Source organism: Bombus pascuorum, chromosome 3 (assembly GCF_905332965.1).
Source record: "Bombus pascuorum chromosome 3, iyBomPasc1.1, whole genome shotgun sequence".
In the NCBI taxonomy this organism is placed as follows: Eukaryota; Metazoa; Arthropoda; class Insecta; order Hymenoptera; family Apidae; genus Bombus; species Bombus pascuorum.
The window spans coordinates 3199541-3217809 of NC_083490.1; the positions used below are offsets into that span (position 1 = coordinate 3199541).

General features: G+C 41.5%; 1 protein-coding gene and 1 long non-coding RNA gene across 3 annotated transcripts in view; one reads left to right on the plus strand and one right to left on the minus strand.

Annotated features, from left to right (window-relative positions):
• The window catches only part of LOC132904791 (somatostatin receptor type 2-like), a 71168-nt gene that overhangs the window by 23610 nt on the left and 29289 nt on the right, over positions 1-18269 (plus strand). The window lies entirely within an intron of this gene.
• The window catches only part of LOC132904807 (uncharacterized), a 124270-nt gene that overhangs the window by 22149 nt on the left and 83852 nt on the right, over positions 1-18269 (minus strand). For both annotated transcript variants that reach the window (XR_009657664.1, XR_009657663.1), the window contains exon 2: positions 18049-18172. This is a non-coding gene — a long non-coding RNA (uncharacterized LOC132904807). The remainder of the gene's footprint in view (positions 1-18048; positions 18173-18269) is intronic.

The window sequence follows — 18269 nt, forward strand, 5'->3', positions numbered from 1 at the left end:
GAAATATTATTTGGTCGACTGACAAACAAGATGCGCTAGCGGATAATACAGTTATCCTCGTACTTCGTTCTGGGTCGGTCAATCTTCTGCGAAACCACCGAGATCACCGAGTAATCCCTCAACATCGCGTCTCATTGGACCTCGCATTTTTCTTCAACTCGCTCAAATCTCCGAATTCACGACCTACTCACGGAAACGGCGTTCACGGCTGATAAACCAACCGCGTTATCTTTCGACCCAAAGCCCGATCCATCGTTTTATTCGGTGTCGCGATCAGTTCGACGAGTCACCGATATTTTTTCCAGTTAACAGCAAGTTCACGAGGCCAAGGTAGCTTGTCGAGAAGAATACGGAAGCGACAGGGTGACCCTCTACGATGCACGATGATTTATTAATGGCGCGAGGGGACACGGGTGCGGTGAGTCGACGCTGACAACGATATTTTCCGAATAAATATGAGCAACATCGAGAGGGATGGAAAGTTAAAAGTACGCGGTGAATAATAAAACGATATTTAAGACCGTTCTTCGCTCGTTTCCTTAAGAAGGGTCTGACGTTGTATATAGAGGCCGAACTTGCAAAAAGGAATCTAAGAAAGTGGGTTTTTTCCCAGATGAAGTTTATTAATTTTACGTATAACATTAAGCAAAGAACGGTGGTTTATTATACCATTATCGGCACATCAATTTTTTAAAATTTGATAAAATCGTAGGAAGAAATAGCAAGGAAGAAGAAACCTTCATCGAACTTGATAACGTCGATCGATCGATCGGAGAAGATTGCAAATGAGATATCGCATTAACGCAACGTCAGCCTATAACGGGTTAATGGTGATAAATATACGTCAAAACTCTTCGTACAAGCTTGGCTCGTTTTTTAACCCTTTCATCTTTTTACGCTTTGGTTCGCCTCACGCAAATAAAAGTATACTCGCGACCATCACTCAGCCACGTCAACACGCGACAGAGGATCCAACATAAGAATCCTTTTAAAAACTCTTCTCATACTGCACGTTCCTTGAACCTTCACGAACCATTACCATAAAATAACATGCAACACATTTCTACATAAATTTCCCACATCTTTATCGCACGTGACTTCTTCCGTTCGTGTTAGATAGAAGAAAATTATTCTCTCGAAATAGCTAAATAACGAAGCACCGGGGAGGTACTAACGAAAAGCTGGTCTAAGAAGAGCAAAATAATACAAAGGCTGCAGAAAGGTGGAAACACATTTCGTCGAGAGATAAAAAAGAAAAAAGAAGGTAAAATGGCTTGATGAAAATGTCGGCATTGCGGAGCGATTATTAAAAAATTTCCAAGTTTTTTCTCTTGACGGGGAACGCAATAACGGTATCCGACATTATTCTCCGTTACGATATCGAGCCGACTGTTACGATCGAAGGGAGGAAAATAAAGGAAGAAATATCGCGAGCTGAATGAGATGCGCTTGGACTTCGTTTTCTACTCGTCGCGTCGTCTGGTTTCCCTTGATCGATGACGGCGTCCGCTTTCAAACACACCCACTGCCGACGTTTCTTTATCTAGAAGAAACTCCTGAAAGTTTGTTACCTCCCAAGCAGACGTTCTATCTTGTTCCTCGCCACTGGCAATATACTGCAAAGATGCAACATGAGATGTAATTTCGACGTGTTCGCCTTCCAGCCAAAGAATCTTGAATATTTTATTCTTCAGGATGCAAACGGGGTTGATGGATGGTTGCTTCGATGAATCATGCTGATAAATTTATTTGTACGATATTCTCCTTGGAAGTTAACGTATAGAAACGACTGTGATTTGCAAATTTTCACGCTGAAGCTCTCGAATAGAATCATTATGGTTTGTACATTTTTTATAGCGAGTAATTTGAAGAAGACGAAGATCGTTTGACTCGTTCGGAATCGATGACCTACCGTATACGTCCGTACCGTTTCTCATCCATGTCATAGACGTTAGGTCAAGAAATTCGCATTATCGTTATCAATCAGGAAAATAAAATAGCGTAAAAATATGGCAGAAAACACTACGTTATATTACAAAGTATTACGTTCCTATATAAAGGAAGAATCGATTTGATGAACAATTCGTGACCAGAACCCACGTAAGAACTTCGAAATGGTTTTTGAAAATTGGTTTCTAATTAGAAAATCGAGCCCGTCTCGAGCGAATATAATATCTCTCTGTTAGGAACTTCTATAGACATCGTTCGGACGAATACGCTAAAATCATCGAAACACAAAAGCAGTAACCAGAGAACGCTACGTAAAACGAACAACATTACACCTTTGAATATGCCTGTACCTGAAGCGAATGCCTCCCAGGGTCTCGTTGGAGCAAATTTTAGCGAAACTTTACCGCCCAAAACAAACTGCAAAGGAGAAATTTCGCGAAGAGATTTTAATTTACCGTTTTTATTGCGAAACCAGCGAGCTTTAACCCGCCAGTTGCACAAAGAATACTAGTTTGTTTTAATGACGAGGCAGCGTGCAGTATTTCTCGAAGACTGCTCGTAGCTTTCGAGATAAGTTTACTCGAGAGAAGCACGGCGAAGAAATTGAAACTCGTGCAAATATCACTTCACCTCGATTAAAAATGTGACGACGAATGCAAGAATTAAATTACGTGGTAGAAAAGGAAATTTGCGCGAAATACATTGTCTCGGGTACATAAAGCAATTATTTTTGTAATTTTCTCCGGCAGCGTGGCGCACTACGGTACCTTTAACCTCGCGAGATGAGCGAGACACTTCTGTCCGTTTATCTCGCAACGCTTTATCCTCATACCCTCGGGATATCTATCTTATCAGACCGTCCTTTGTTTCAGTCGCTTTACTCTCGTCTCGGACAAAACCCGAAATTTGTAGGACTGGAGGATGAGAAAGGGCCGCTTAGGCCTGTTCGAAAAGCCTAGGCTCTACTTCACGTCAGAAACGGGCGAGCTAACCTTCGTCAAGCGTACCTCTCGTGTTCGGCAATTTTCCCAAGTGTCCGCTGCGCGTCATTATTTCTTTTGCTTCGAGTGACATTTTCCACGCGACCAAATCTACACGAAATTCGATACAAACCGTTGAGCATAATTCTTTATTCGCAATCCTGGTAATAAGCGTAATGGATTTCCAGGTCTTTTCATACTCGGCGTATTGGCTAATAAAAATGCAGTGAGTTACAAGTGCACGTGCCAGGAACTCTCCTACGTATAATTTCTCCATGCTGCTTTCATAACGATAGACCACACTTTGACGTTTTTCCTCGACGATCGTATCGATGCATCCCAACCCACGATCATCGAACAAATTAGAATCTCGAGGACCCTTTTCACTTAGAAATTTCTTTAATCAACGACACAATTTACTATTACCATTACTATATACCATTTACGCGGAGATTCAATCGCTAATCGAGGTAATTTGCTGGCGTTGTCGTCGATTATCTCGCGGTAGGATCCCCGTCTTCCATTTCTCCCTGGAGTCACGATCAGTACACCATGGTAGAAAATGCGCACGCTGGCTTTATTGTCAGCATGCGCTGGTACAGCAGCACTTTCAGATAACAGAGTTTCCAGGAGGTCGTTGCCGGCGGCGTCACATAGCCGTACCACCATTGTAAGAAAAGTACTTTGCTCGTCCATGTACGAAAATAACGCTGCCCGTGCTAGAGAAACGGAACGGTGCTGACCCAGAGCGGCTGGCCTGTCGTGAATCCACGACACAGAAAATTATGTATCCGCCGGAAGAACAGAGAACGTCTGGTCCTTTGAGCGGAGGCAAGGATGTCTGGTGGAATCGTGTTGCAACGATTAAACATGCCTGTCTCGACCATCCTGTTCCCACAAATTTGTCAGTTCCACTCCGTCATGGAAAACTTTGACAAAGGCATAGTTGATATTTCGTTTCGCTTATTACCATTTTGTAAACTCACAGGATCATATTCGTATACAAAAAATACTTTCATGAACAAGAAGAACGCGTATAAAGGATAAGTTGAACGAGATATTTTTCCAGCGCGAAAACGATTATAAGAGAAGTTTGCTTTGGAACAAAGGAAATAACGAGTACCGAGTGACATAAATCGTTTCAAGGATGAAATTCGCGATTAATAGAGAAAGAAAGAAATCAAGTTTGAGTATACTCGGACAAAGGTCATTTCAAATGTGCTTTGCTGCCCATATTTGCTTTCCTGCCGTTATCGTTTGTCCGACCCTTTTTCCAACCCCCACGTTTCATTTCTCGCTTCTTTATGTCCGATTGGAGACAAATATGGTGGGAAGAATGAGAAGGAGAAGTACCATAGCGGAAGCTATAAAGCAACAAGGAAGTAGGATGCTCTACTGACGTAAAATCTGGCCGAACTAACAACGACCAATACTACTGCAGCCTCGAAATAATTTATTCTTCGTTTCCACTTGACATCTACGTACGTAGCTCGTTCGAATATTCATCAAATCGACTCTTCATCGGCTCTTTGTCTGAAAGTCTGGCAGTAGGAACAAGTTTGCGATCCACGAGAAGCATCGTAGAGTTCGTAGACGGTTTGTAAAAGATTCGGCATTTCGTTTCAAAACTCGAGTTCGCGATTAAACGAGTACTCCACTTTTTCTTTTCGCACTCTTTATCTTCGTAGGTTTTGCATCTTTTCCGCGCTCGACTAACGTGATTTTAAAAGATCTGCAGACGGATGTGCACGCAGGAATTGACACCTGGCGAAATTAGCTCCGTCAGTTGGTGACGCGACAACCGGAATACAAATCGAGTCTCTCTTCTCCCCCTCTGTAATCCCACATGTTTCGAAAGATGCCGAAGAACAGTTTAATCTCGAGCGACATTTCCTGGGGGATTGGCGCGAGACATCGATATTCGTTTCGTGCAAACGATTCCTGCAGTTCAGATTGGTACGTTCGACGGTAAAAGTACGGGACTGCAAAGCGAAACGTACAACAATTATTCAATGCACGTTGCAGGAAGTTAACGAATTTGTTATCGACAAAAAACGTGACATCGGATCTAGAACGTGTCGTATCGTGTTATATCTCTGTTGATTCTCTTCACAGAAATTCTACCGAATACTCTGACCAATTCGTGTAGGTGTCGATAGATTGGCAAGGGATTTCGAGGAAAGTTTTCCATAGAATTTTGTATACTTCCTCCGCGAATATAAAACATGCGAATAAAAGCCATCGTCAATCGTGATAAATATACGCGCAAGAGAGGGTGGAATCGGAGACACATCGCATTTAATATCTGTCAAGAGACGTCAAACGCAGGCAAACATCACCGAAACCTTTCGCCTCGAGGAACGCGTTCAAGGCAGCAAATCACCGAGCAAATGGAAGATTTTCACGGATGACGGTGACAGTCACAGGGTGGCCACTGTTAACTGCGTGGCCAGGCATATCGACATCAACAGGTCCTTTCTGGGTGTGGCCAATGGAAACGCAAGACCGAAGGCCAAAGTCGTAGGTGGAATTAGTCGACGGTCAGCCGATAAAGCCAGGCGTGTTCGCACTTTGATGCGGCGCTGACCGACTTTACGCCACGTTTCACCGCGGCCGTCAGAGTGACGGCCACGTAGAAAGGTGGTGCCTGGTGTTCGACTATTAGTTTCATTACCACGTTTCAATCGAATTTCACTAGCCCCGTGGCGTAGACTCAGAGACTTAACATAGAAACGTACACCCTTCGAAACCCGTGTCTCCGATCCTTTGTATCCTTTTGAAACAGCCTCTCGCTGTTTATGCGAGCTTTTGCTCGCGTGTATCCCCGTTTACGTCGGCTAATACCGTGGCTGTAACTTGTTATATTCAATTATTTTGTCCGACACTTCCGTGACGAGGCTGACGGCAAAGCGTAGCGTTGAAAAACGAACGATGACAACGGCAAAGAGGGTGAAAAAAGAATCACAGGAGAAGAAAAACGTAGAAAGAGAAAAAAACATCGTACACCGTTCGATTACCTGTTTCGTGCAACCTGTGCATACACGTTCGTTGTGTACGTCGATTAATTAAAGATCCCGTTAATTGGCTGAAGTATGTGCAAAAATGTTTGTTGCTTCGGCGATGACCGGCAGGGGAGCAACAAATAGAAAGGAAAGAACCAGAGAGCAAAGAGAAAAGCGAGATCGCGCCCGCGCGCGCCAGTTTGATATTTGGATTCAACGAAGCACGAATGGCGGCAGTTTTCCAGCTGTGAGCCACCCTTCTCCGCGCGACCACCCTTCGCAATTCGTATCACGCCGCAAAGGTTAAATCCCTGGTTAGAGGAGACGTGCACACGGTCAGGCGGCCGTGACCGCCACAGAGACGCCAAATATCAGCGATCCGAGCGACACATGCACGACTAGATTACCGACAACCAACCGATGACTGCCACCCCGGTTGCCTATATTTGTCCTGGGACACGGAACAATATTTATTTCGCGTTACTTCCCACCCTTTGTTCGCGCACACGCTGCTACCTGCTAATACTATTTATCATTTTCGTGGCCTGCTTTCTCTTCAAGCTTCTACCAGCTCTAATAAGTTCGTGCCATTTATTTCTTTATTAATTCCAGTAGCATTTCTATATACTATTGGGGTTGGCAATACCACCTAATAACAAAATCCGCGATCACTTAGTTGCCAACCCAATATAAACACCGATGGACGATCGATTTTGGAATATTCGCGATAATTTACCGATTGATAATTATCAGCGGTAAATTATCATAATAATCGACGAAAGCGGCGAGTTACACGCTATAAATCTTTTCTTCGTAATTTTGCAACTTTACGTCAGATAGTATTCCTTGCGCGTGATTTTCGAACAGGGAAACTTTGGAACGCACGTTGAAAGCGTGTCACAGATCGGGCACTTGTACGGTGGTGGAAAGCGATCCACGTGACCATTTTGCGAGGATGGAAATGAAGTTGGGAGAACCGTCATGGAAATTTCAGTCGTGTACAAACGTTAGTACGATTCTGTGGTATGGTAATGACAAGTTGAAGAAAGGTCCAACCGTACAGAGTTCAAATTACGGAGCCTAAAAGCTGGAAGAGGAAGGAGAATTGAAGTCACAGAAACCTACATAGCGAGTTATCGGGTCAATGACAGTCGTTTAAGGAGTAGAGCAATAAAACGGGTAATAAAAGAAAGAAACGTGTAAAAATTGCGTCGTAAAATTGGAATTATCGGGCGTTGGTGTCGTTTAACCCCTTAATGCTCAAGCTCGTGTCCTATACGGATAGCAATTTATATGTATTTACTAAATTTATTTACTCTCATAATGAATTTTGATGACCAAGGGTACTTTAGAGTTTCTGATATAAATAAATTGGTATATTCCACCACTTTGATGATTTTTATCGTTCGATTAGTGAAACGCGGATAGAAAGAAACAAAATATTGCTAAATCTGTAATTAAGCCGAATAATTGCGAACATGTAGGGATTAAATATAGATCTATTAACGTGTGTGTGCGCACATACGTCAACGTTAAGCAAGTAACGATCATCCGTCGATTATATCGAAACAACGTCGATCGCAGATTTTCATTCTCACGATCAGTAAATAACGAAGCAACGACGGTTGTTATATACAACGGTAATAATAATTTAACGCCAACATAGCCACGAACATTGGCGTTAAATTATTACTCTTATTATACGGTAACGCGTTGACACGCCACATGGTCATCATTCCAAACGATATGCCAGCGCGAGGAAATAGTTGTCTAGCGTAATATCCACCGTCTGCTTATCATTCGTCACGTGAAATATTCCCAATCGAGTGGCGTTATCGGTCGTCTCTTTCCTCTATGTACATTTGCCGATGACGTTCCACGCCAGCGTGACTCACTTTTAGGCTCGATGATCGAACTTCGTCGCAGATGTTTCTGACGTTGAATCTCGATCTTTTATTCCTCTAATTTCAAATCTAAATGCATTTCTCAACGTGAATTTTCTTCTCGACAGCTATATCCTTTGTTTCTTCTTGTATCTTCCTGTAATACTTGATCGATCCACGATCAGACGTTTCTTCGCGAATCGGCAAACTTTTATACAGAATCAATGTTCGTACAAAATTGGACGAAGCGAAACGGTATACGATGTTTTATTCATCACAACGCGTATTTCTTCGATCGCTTGATCCCATCGCGAAACAGACCTCGGGCGTTTCTCGTTCGATTTTCGGAAATCAACGGCCGACTTAACCGTTCCATTTTCTAATCGAAAGAACATCGACAATTTCACGAGTCGATCGTGGACGACACAACGCGCGATCGTTCGTTATCCCGTTCGACGAGCATACGGGTCAACGAGGGTTGGAACGTGCTGACCATTTGGAGGCTGTTTTCGAAATTTTACGGAACCACGTTGCTTTTAATCGGACAAGCCAGCGCCGACAAAAGCGTAATCGTTTAACAAGCTTGCCATGTAATTGACGCGCATTAAACGTTTTAACGAGCGACGAAACGCGATAAGATATTATGGAAATTTCATTGGGACCTTAATCGCCTTAGCGATATCGACCTACTTATCGTTCATTCTATTCGATTTTCGTCCTTTGTCCAATCGTTAATCCCCTATTTGGCTGGTGTCGCGTTTCATCGGTGTCGAGTAGGTCTAATTGGTTCACCGTGCCGCGTCTAAAACGTTGGATCCGCGTGTGGCAATTACGCGACCGCCATCTGCTCCCATCTGGCCTGAACGTGAATCACACGATGAAAAGAACGTAACTAGAGCTTTTGTATATTTTGCACGGAAAGTTTCGATGCTGATAACCGCGCCTGTAAAGAGGATTTTCGTAAATATAGTAGGAAAATGAATAGCGAGCTATGCGAGGAGAGAGCAGGGTGATTAAAAACGGAGATTACAGTGGAATTTTCCATTGGAACGAACTTTTAATTAGTGCTTGATTAACTGAAGTTTTCTTGATGAATCCACCTGTTTTCATGGAAATTTTTATTCGAATCAGAAATCGAATCAGAAAATAGGTAAAGAGAATCGGCGTGATTTCGATGTACTTATTAGCGTTCTATTTCAATCTAGTTTCCGGAAAAACGTACGGTTCTTACTTTGCGCTGCCGCCCTCCTTCAGTCGTTATAAGTCGTTTATCCTTCGATAAATTCGGATAAATGGATTCCTACGGTATGTTGTAGTTTATCGAATCTTAGGACGAAATAATCATTATACGATCTCTGCGTTATTATTTTTCTAGAGATTCTTCCCTTAGGAAGAATAAAAGAAATTGAACGGATTAAAAATGTTTTATGTACTCTTCGCCTCTGCGCTAATGTATCGAAACCACTAAATTATAAGTATAATATAAAATATAGACCGCTAAATATCGTGACATGATAATTCTGATTCATTGCATTTTTCATACAAACATCGTGACCAGGCAAACAAATAAATATTATTAATGGAACGTAACGATACTCGCGAATATTTCATTGAAAATAATTGAGTGACAACATGGACAACGGGAAAAGCGGATTCGCGTGACGATAATTTTATTAACCGACTTACCAGCGCGACACGTTTCAAATTCGCCGAATAACGATGAATTTTCCCATGGAACCGGCACAGTTTCGCGCGTTTCCTATAAATTTCGAGGCATTTTATTTGTTACCGCCAAACATCGACCGGAGAACGACGGATTAAAAATCCTACCAGTCTGCTTTCACGCGGACACGTTGATAGAATATAAAGCTGCCGCTCGATATCCCGGAAATCATAGCTGTGGAGACAACGGAACGCGAAATTACCGGTGTAAGGCGTCCTCGAACAGAGAGATGTCTTATTGAAGCTATAAAATTCGCGATTTATTACAAACAAGTTCGGGGAACCGTAAATGCCTCGAAGATCCTCTCCAAGTTGGCTGCAAGACCTCTTCAAGTTGAGAACTTTTTAACGGTCCACATTATTGCGTCGCTCGAAGGCAACTCTGAATTCAGTTGCAACTTCTATTGTAAAGCACGTTTTGGGAAGTTGGCGTCGAACTTCAACAACACGTAGTATTCATCGAAACAAACAGAAAAAGTCTCAATAAAGCTGGGTCTAAATATAGTTATTCATTTCAGAGCTACGAGACTTTCAACGAAGCATTTTCTACTTGCAGATGTTACATGGTAAAGAAACGATTGGTCACGCGCAATTCTCGTACAATAACAGGGCTACCGTTTGTTTATTGGAAATTATCGTCAACTGCTCGTGGAACTTTTCTTCTGGAACAAACTTTCTGAAACGCCATGTATTTAGAGTGAATATCTTAGACAAGTCTGCAGAATATTTAATTTTCACTGGAAAGGAGAAAAATTTCAGCGAGAGAGCCATTGTGCTTTAAAGGAACGTGCTTTCTTCGTTAAGCTTCCTGTTTAAGTGATTTAAACTTCGCCACAGAGTAATGTTCCCTTAGTCGCCTGGCGAAAAAGCAGCGCGTCGTAATCTCGTATTTCGTGACGAAACATCAGCCGGCCATTAAATTTCTGCGCATTTGCATATCGGGTAGGGCGATCGAGGTTCAGCCGTGTCGAAAGAACATCCGTAAAAAAGTTGACGGATCGATCGGATGATGTACGAGACTGTGAATAATTATAGCTAGATCCGTCATGGTGCTGCACGTCCGACGTTCTAATTGATTTTCCGTGATCATTGGCGCTCGAATGCTCGTGGATCCGACGTAGGCGTTCGCGAGGTAAAAGTTGCGCGAAGAGAAAGAAAAAGAGAAACGGCGCGTGTTCCCGGAAGAAACGAGAAACGCCTCGACTGGGATGCCGAAACGCTCGATGTAGACGATCGATCGAGCGATCGTTGTTGAACTCGCGCTATTGCGCGAATAGCGATTTATCACTGCGATTTATCAACACGCCTCACTGACTTTTCTCCTTGTTACGGTACATTTACTCTGGTAATTATCTCGTCTTCGTACCTTTCGAAGAGTGACGCGCTGTTAATTGTGTAAGAACGCAATGGAAACAATGTCCTGAAGGAATTTAACGAAAGGGTGAATTCGCAATCCTCTGCAACGTGACTGATTGCCTTTTATAAATAGATCTTTTTACAATGATTTATCGATTAACGATACTAACAAATTGACAATGTACCAAAGAAACTAGGATTATTCTACGATATCGATCAGAATCGACATCCAGAATTATCTTGAACTTCGATACGTCGAGTCATTTAAACCGAAGGTAGTCAAATTACCAGTACCGATGCCTCATATTACGTCACAGGCTGTCGCGTCCGTTGACAACTCAACAAATACACCTATGGAGAACCACGTTTCGTAAACAACGTTTCCATTTTCATGAAACTCAATCGGTCTGCTGGGAACGAAACGCCCATCAGAGAATTCGAACTTCCTCGAAGTTGGTAAAAAGAGATCCCTTTTATGAGGGCTGACAAGAAAGAGGCTAAAAAGAAGCGAGTCTTTGTTATATCGGGTTTGCTACTAATGGAGAGGCAGCGCATGAAGCGTAATGGATTAGCGAGATTTCAAGTGTAACCATTTCGATGAAACCCGGTTCAAAAGCGATAAACAAAAAGAGCGACTTTTCTTAGCCTGCTGTCTTGACGTCAGGCAAAGACAAAGCGATCAATTTAACACTGGCTTCGTTACAACAGGGAAGAGGTTCCCTGAAATTTAACCCTTCTATTCTTCCATTATCCTCACGATTAAAAAAGAAAAAGCCAGGCGATATTTTAACCGAATAAGAATTTTTACCAGTGTCATGATCGCTATAGACTTTGAAATATTTATGGACTCTACGCTTTTATCTCTTAATCCATTAAGGACCAACGTTGCGTTAATACAACATTTCATTTGCAATTTTTTTTTTTTTTTTTTTTTTGACAATTTACATTATCCAATTCTATCTTCTCACGTGACGACTATGAAGTCGTTCCAGGAATCCTTCATACCTTTTCGCAGCTACTCCTTGTAATTAATTTTTAGAATTTCGACCGACGTTATTAATTAGTAAATTATCGTGCAAGGCGTTGCAGGTAGTAAATATTCGACCAACTCGCAAGATCGATCACTTCCATAAGGAGATTAACAAAAATTATGCCACTCCTTCCTTCTTCGTATAACTTCTGGCGGAAATTTCCAATAGAGGAGCGAGTTAAAAGAAGACTAATCGCAGAAGAGAACGCGTGACCAGCCACGAACGTTATCAACGCGAAGCTATCGAGCTCGATATAAGAAGCTTCTGTAAAAGTGGGTTTATTGGCAATTATTCGGCGAAGGTGGGGTACCGGCGATGAAAAACGGCTTGTTTCAAAAATCGGTCGGTGTCACTTTTATCGTCCGTCATAAAAACCACTGCAGACTCGTGGCTCGTTGACTAATTCGTAAACAAGAACATCGCAAGGCTCAGTATACGATACGGTCGAAATTATGCATGGTTATAAAACGTCATAAAAGCCCATCCCTTGACCTGAAAATTCAACGTTACCTGCCGTGAAACGAAACAGAGAACGAACGAACGTACCTCTTTTAATTCGTCGATTCGTGGAAATCGAATTACAAATGATCGGCTCGCACCGAGACGCTAAATTCATTCGTGTAGCTGTATTTTGCGTTACTCAACCGGAGAAATTACAGTTTGAACGGGGACACCTAAATTGAGGTTTTAAACTGGCGAGCGCCCTACTTCCAGCACGATCTTCGTTCTTTTTCTTTTTTCCTTCTCTCTCGATCGTCATGTAGTTCTGGGGATTACGCGAAAGTCGAAAAGGCAGCAAGATAATTAAAGAGGTTCTTTTAGGCTCTTGGTCTATGAAATCCTGGCGAGATTCACGTGCTTCCGATTTCGCGTTCGAATTTCAGAAGCAGAAAAGAGGTGCTCGAATCGGACGTCTCGATAAATCCAATTCCCTCTTCGCGACTTTAAGAGAGTTCAATTTATCTTCAAATCCCGCCGTTTCAAACATCCCGCTCATATTTTAAAGATCCTCTCGTGTTTCAAGACTTGGATCAGCTTTCCGCTCTTGAAACTTTCCGAAAGATCGCGTTCATCTGGAAATCGCAACGAATTTTCAAAATGAAGAATAGCCAGGATAACCGTGCACCTGCTTCGGGCATTCGCTCCTCGCGAAGACGAGAACCTTTGAAACTTCCGCTCGCCCACTTTATTCCACCTTTCGCTTGATCCTTCCTGTAATAAATTCCTCAACGTTAGCGCGTATTATGTAACTCCGTGTTTCGTAGATGCGGGCAAATACCCGAGCCGTACATATCTGTCGAAATAATTACATGTAACAGTTGTTCCTGTTCTCTAGAAACAGTCCAGCAACGAGTGTTCGCGAAAGATAAATGGTCCTCGCGTGTTTCGGTGTATTCTTGGGGAAACGCGGTTACTTCCAAGACCACCGTGTCGAACAGCAACACGGTCGTGAGTATCTCGCTCCTAAAATATCTCCACCGGTAAAGAAAAAATGGCCACACCGTAGTCAGACGACTGAATCTTATTCTATCGCAAATATAAATGTTACCAAATTTGATATCTGTAGCGGCACTCGGCAACGGTGTATATCGTCGAGGTGCCTAATGAGCTATCAATATCCCAACGGTGCTTCCGCCGAATGTTTGAGAAGGTACGCGTCGCGGAAGCTTAACAAACGCGTGGATAGTAGGGATATTGAGGGACAACAAAAATTAAAAAATCCACCCTGATCGATAGTTAGGTTTGAACCAGGAAGCGATAAAGTCGAGGTGTAACCGTGTAGCGAGATTGACTAGCGAAACCGAGAGCGATAAACGACGCGATCAAAAGAAAATTGTTGTTAATAAATACATCGTTGACCTAAACACCGAGTGATAATTTAACGCACTACAGCCGATATCACCTCATATCTTACCGTAAAATTTCCGATGTAACGTAAACGTAGTAGAATTCCACGTTTATCGTAATTTACGCGTAATTTCTCTTTTCGATTTTACGTTAGCAATTCCTTAAAACATGGAAAATCCTGTTTGTTCGTTAAAACGAGAGTAAGCTTGAAACGCGGAAATACGAGGATCGCAGCAAGGTTAATTTTGCAAACATTATTCAGATTCAGCTTTTAGAAAACCTCCGACCGAGTTGTTCGACGTATCGTTCGCAGCACGGCAAAATGCAATACGTCATTTTTACGAATCAGTTTCAATCAAACAGCGTTTATTGGAAGACATTATTCGCTTGGTAATTATAAAAGTACACAGAACAACCGCAATCTGTAATACAGCGTATCGTCGAGTTAACGAATATTCCTCATCCACCTAAAACCGAATCACGTTTATTTCCGATGTGGCGAGAAATCGACCTCGGTCCAGTTGTTATTCCGTATCGAACCGACTGCTATTAAACGCGCGTGACGATCACGTTCATTAAGTTGGAATTTCTTTCGCCCAACTTTTTGATCCGCTGTAGATAGTTATATTTTTAACGTATGGTCGGTGTGTTTGTGTACGTGTATCAGTTGGTTAACGAGATAGCGGATGAATTTCGGAATTCGCGCTATTTCGCCCGAAAATTCCACGTAATCGAGTTTCATTTTTGCACTCTAGAGCCTTGCACAATATGTACCGGCTGATTTCACCTGCATTATTTAAATAAAATATCGACGTTTCTCCTCTGTTAAAACCACCGAAGCGCATCGAAATGAAATTATTCGTAGCTCCGTTTTATAAATCAATGAAATTTTCCAAATATATTTTGCATTTATTTATATTAAGCTTGCGTCTATCCGCTCGAACTTCGACCGATCGCATTTTCATTTACAGATACGCTGCTGTATCGCTTGCGTCGCTTATAATATTTATCGCGATTTAATTCAACGAATTAAATTTCTTTCTGTGTGCTTTGAATTTAATTTCAAGTAATATATGAAATTTTCTTTGTAATTAAACTCATATTTCATCACATTCACCACGATTTTAGGATTAATCCGACCACATATTACACAGTTACGTGTACATCAGAGTACAGAAGAATCGTACTTATTCTTATTTGTGTCACGTTTTCCGATGTATGAACTTACGCAGGTCGATAATTTCTTTTAGGAATTGAATATCAACCGTGTACCTGGATAACGAAACTGAAAACTATACGTAAAGCGAAATCGACGTTGGCTTCTGAAATACTCGTCATAGTATACTCCATCGTATAGCATATTCACCGTGTCGCTTTCGAAAGTAGAAAGGGAACGAAGCTGTCGGACATTATACCGTAACAAACGAACACAAAGGCGCAATTATCTCCACCAAAGTTCAATATCATGTTTGTCGTAATTGTGCCTGATATTCACATTTCATATATTGCAGAAATACTGTTTCCTTTTAGACGAACAAGGATGATTTTTAAAAACGGAGTTATTGCAATTTTCTTTGTAATTGTCGGAGAAGATTTCGATACGCTGAAAATTCGAGTTTGACGATAATAAATTCAACCATTGGGTTCAACCATCCATCCATTCATGTTGATGTACATATCTAACAACCTGACAGACGAACATTTTTCATATTGTCTCCCTAACGCGTCGTTCGAGTATAATCAATCTTGAAAACGAAAAACAGTCGGAATTCGTCATGCTATTCGAACAAGCGTACGTCTATTCAAAGACGCGAAAAAAGAACAGATGCGTTGCGAAAGAAAATTGCACAAAAATACTCGACGATGCAGGGATATCGGATTAAAAAATTCTTGCCGAGAGATACGTTGCAGTCGAGGCCATCGTGAAATGGAAAACTCATCAACGACTTTCGTTAAGCTGTTGTAATCAACTTTACCGACGCTTCACGGTAGTTATTGATATAATACATTGTGCATGTGCAACGTGCGACGTGTATCGAACCGGGAACAGGTTGTCTCATTTAATCAAACGAAAAAGTAAAATCGTGTTGCGAGAGGACGCTTTAATTATTAAGCTTTCTCCTTCATTTTATTTCTTCCATATTTCTGATACTTCTTGCATCTCTTTTATCGCAGACTGAAAGAAATAGCAATCATAGAATCGCGACACTAATTAGAATTACAATTAGTTAGAAAATGCTATTAATTTGGTTGAAAGAAGATTAGAAATAAAAGTCCACGTACTTAATTCATCAGAGACTATTACGAGTCCTTTTATTATTTTTATTATCATTTATTACATGTTCCTCCAATTACCGGTTTAACATCCATAGTGTGTCCTTAGAATATGAAGAAACTTCGAATCGATAACGTATTTAAGAATGACACATTGTGGACGAATCATCGTGGAAACCTCATCGTGCAATATTAATAAGATGTTATCGGTACGGATGAGCGATACATAGGCAAACGCAAAATCCTTCGTACCGTGTTTGTCACCGCATCGTTATCAGCGCTGTCATCGTCGCCACGGTCTTCTTTTCTTCTAACACTCTTTATCTTCTTCTCGTAATGGCAGCTTGCGTAACACCGATGTTATCATACCACGCGATTGAAAAGTTAGAGAAAGCGTGAGTCGTTACTTCCAATGGTAAAAGATTTCCTGCGATTCTTTCACCGTTTGGCTAGAAGAAAACTTATGAAAACTTTATTTGAAGAGTCGTGCAAGACGATTGAGATTCTACGGGATTACGAGAATTCCTCGTCTGCAGGAAACTCGCTACAGGATTAGATAAAAGTTATTTTTTGAGATATTGCGGCAGTGAGATTTTGCGCGACGACGAAACATCGAGAATCGAACGAACGTTCGTGCTGAATTATCGTTACACAATGTACAGCGATTCGTAGAATGCGCGTGGAAATTTAGTTGCGTATGTCAGCAATGAGTTGTACGCGTGAGATATTCAGCGAAGAAATTCTAAAAGATATTTTGATATATCGAAAGACGAGCTCATTCTCGATGACGTTACAACGAAATTTATCAGCAATAACAGACCACTCTTGGAGAAATCGATCAGTTGTCTAGAGGAACATGTTGCAATCTTATCGAGCAAATTCTACAATTGACCGTAGCCGATGCCGTAGTAAAATTTAAGACGAAAAAGGAGATTCGATCGTTCCACGAGATAATTAAAGTCTGCAATTCTCGCCAAGTCAGCCTATAAATTAGTTTCTACCATTTACTGCTGCTTAATTCAGACAAGGACAATCTAACCTGACAATGAAATGCGCTCTTCGATAGGTTGAGCAATTTGTTAAACGTGGTCGAGCAAAATCAAAGTACTTCAGAGTTCGATTCTCATACTCTGGTTACATACGAGCAAAGGTATGCTAAATTACGTTAAAACGAGAAAATTATATTTCATCGAAAGATCGATAGTCGTCATGGAATAATTCTGTTCTTCGAATAATTCGTTAAATTTCGATTTCGTCTTAAAAAAAAAAAAAAAAAAAATTGAAGAAGTACTCAACACGCAGAATTCTAAGAACCGTTCAACATCCATTTTTCTTCGTGGAATTTATACAGAAAAAGGTAACCAATGGTGAAGTTTTACTAAATAGCCCACGACAGCGGAAAGTAAGTTATTGTGTCAAAATTTTCGTCCACGAGTAATGGCCTTTTTATTCCGACGGAACTGCCTCGCAAGAACCGGAACCCGCTGTCACGCGCAGCCCTCGAAAGAAATTCTTCCTTTCCTTTTCCGGCAACCCTTCCCGGACAAGTTAAGATACCGTAAATCTTGCTGATCCTCCAATGAATAGCCATTGTTGAAATAATATTTGGTAAAATGCGCGAGGGAACCGAAGCACCGAATGCAACCTAATTTTTTAGGACAACGATTTTTCAGAAAATTTCCGCAAACGTCTTATGAAAGATTCTGATAAAGCGGCAAAGGACACAGGCACAAATTTACAAGATTACGTGGAATCGCGATATAAGATAAAGTTAAAAGGTTCAGAACACAGGATGCCAGCAGGCAAGCTCGGTTTCCAGCATGCTTTAAACGAAAGCGTTGTCGTTTCAATCAGATTCAAAACGTTCCCTGTAGCCCTATCAGAAAATACATTATCGCTTGGTAGGTGACAGGATGCATTTTCGGGGACGAGAAAAGGCAAGAGGTCGAGCCATACCAAAAGAGAGAAACCTAGGAAATCGAGTTATCAGTGAGGTATCTACCTTTCCTTTTGCCATTTTATTTCACATTCGCTGCGGGATATAAATACGGTTATCTCGTCTCCTCCCCTTTGCATCCCGTATCTCCAACTTCAAGAGATTTAATGTTACTTAATTGAGAAGCTTCCTGAAAAAAGAAAATAATCTACAGATGTACGATAAACATCGAATATACTTCCCAATCAAGTAGAACTCGACGAACACTTGAAACATTGGCAATTAGA